This window comes from Colobus angolensis, unplaced genomic scaffold (assembly GCF_000951035.1).
Source record: "Colobus angolensis palliatus isolate OR3802 unplaced genomic scaffold, Cang.pa_1.0 Scaffold287, whole genome shotgun sequence".
NCBI lineage: Eukaryota > Metazoa > Chordata > Mammalia > Primates > Cercopithecidae > Colobus > Colobus angolensis.
In genome coordinates, this window is record NW_012116121.1 from 4,216,146 (window position 1) to 4,218,607 (window position 2,462).

The 2,462-nt window shown below is 36.4% G+C and overlaps 1 pseudogene; it reads right to left on the reverse strand.

Moving 5' to 3' along the window:
- Nucleotides 1-1,294: 1,294 nt before the first annotated feature.
- LOC105516675 lies at nucleotides 1,295-2,246 on the reverse strand (annotated as a pseudogene).
- Between the last annotated feature and the right edge of the window lie 216 nt (nucleotides 2,247-2,462).

Genomic DNA, 2,462 nt, shown 5'->3' on the forward strand with positions numbered 1-2,462 from the left:
TCACGATTGTGTTCCATGCTTAAAGATCTAAGTGTTTTTTGAGAATTTAATGGTAAAAAATCTATGAAGAAATTGGCTTTTTAAAGACTAATATATATCTGTGTGTGTACAAAGGAGATTGCGTTTTGTATGAAAATTTGTCTCATAAAGTTGAGTTTCCCCTGCCCTCATGAAAATCCTGAGAATATCCCAGAAATAAGAAAAACAGAAAAATTCACAGTACAAAGTCAATACACTAAACTGAAGGAAAAAAGATATTCCAAACATATCCTTTTATAACTAAAAGCCAAACATTTTTAGTTATATCATTTTAAATATTTTTAAATACCATTTTAAATATATTTAAAATTAAAGAGAAAAAGGAGACAAACATAAAATTGTTAATGCCTTCTTTATAATTTGAGGGGTGAAAATAGCTAAAACTGAATATCCTTTTAAATAAAAAATGTAAAAATAAATAAGCTCTTAACTGTATGTTCTAAGGAATGCCTTGTTAGGTGATCTTGTGTGGAACAATGCTGAGTGTACTTACAAACACTGAGATGTACAGACTGCTGCACACCCTACAGACCGAGGCTATGTGGTATAGCCTATCACTCCTTGGCTACAAACCTCTATAGTGTGTTACTGTGTTGAATACTGTAGGCAGTTGTAACACAATAGTAAGTATCCGTGTATCTAAACAGGTCTAAAGATAAAAGAGCAACGCACTATGTTATGATGGCTATAATGTCACTAGATGATAGGAATTTTTTATCTCCATTTTAATTGTATGGGACCGCTGTCATATATGTGGTCTGTCATTGACTTAAACATCTTATGAAAAGTGACTGTACTTAGAAGCAACTGAAAAGGCTTCATCCTTCATCTTCCTCTAAAAATAAAAATAAAAAAATCTTCACAAAAGAAGTTTCTAAACGTTAAATATGATACAATCAACCCCCAAATCTGTCTGCAATGCAGTTCATACAGAGACATATATCCACAACATTCCCAAATGTCCATGTGTGCTTAGCACAGGAAGAGTCAAATTGTAAACAGGAGTTGTTATTTCTGTCTGAAAAAGCAGTCTTAATTGCTCGATATTTGCAAAATGCTAAATCCATCAGAATGAAAGGCACCTCAGGAATGTTTCCCACTGATTACAAAAGCTTCAAATCAAGCTCATTAAATATTCAAAATCAACCTAAAGAAAAACAGACATCCATGTTTTGCTCTAAATACTGTTTTGTTGATGTAATTGACTCTGGAAATCCTAGACTTAATTTAAAAAAGAAAAAGATAAAAGATTGTTTTATTCTGTTTCATCCACTTCAATGAAGACATCATTGAAGAAATATTCAGAGACCGTGGTTGGCTTCCCTTCAGGGGCCTGCTTTTTGCCACTTTTGTGTCCTTCTTTCAGTAAGGGCTGATCACAAAAAACCTGAGTTGATGAGCTGCTAATATTCTCAGATTGAGTATTAATAACACTTGGAGATGCAAGCGGATCAGAGGACTCTTGCTTCTTTTTCTGGCTTTCATTGGATGGATTGGATCTTTTCAGATTCTGTCTTAATGCAGGTATAAGAGGCTTTAGGCATTTCTTACTATAGACCTAAGTAGGTCCATCAGATTCCAAACTATTCTTTGAACACATGAAAGATAAAACATCCCAGGGGTCTTCTGCCAGGTCTGGATAGTGGGGCTTTCGAAGATGATGTTCTGCTGTCCATTTGCTCAGACTTAGGAGCAGCGTCACTTCTTTCTTCCTTATCAGACACAATCATTTCATTCTGAGGTAACTGAGGCACATTCTTGTCTATGCGTGTATCAGGAGATCTAGATCCTGTACTCCGAAAAGTTGGTTCAACTTGCTGTTTTTGAGGTTCTGGAGTTGTCAGTGTGCTTCCTGAGGTAGGAAAAATATCTTGTCCCTTGCGAGACTGCCCTGTTTCCCCAAAAACATTTGTTAATTCCTTTGAGTGCACCTCAGAGGTCTATGCTTGACAATCATCTCTTAAAGTGAGTGAACAGTTTTTGGCAGGAGGAACGTGGTCATTTTCATCAAGCCTGCAATGAAATCTCTTCCTAGATACAAGATCCAAATTATCAGGAAGCTTTTTAGAATCACCTCTTTCAAAAATAGATAAACCCATGTCATCTTGACCAACTGAAGTTGCTGGGAAACAAATACTCATGCCACCCCTTTCTTCAGTATTCACGGATTTGACCAATACGGGAGCTGGCAGTGAAGGGTTTGGCATTAACTGTGCGGTGGCTTCGGTTATTTCTTCTACTCTCCATTAGTTTAATGGAAAAAGGAGATTGGTTGGGATTTCCACCGGAGTTAAAATAAATGCTTGTTCATCTTCTCCATCTTGAGGTACATTAGCAACTGGATTCACTGTTAGGTCTTGAGGACTGATTATATTTTCTTGTTGGACTTCTGGAATACTTACTGGTGTTTACCCTGGCACAGG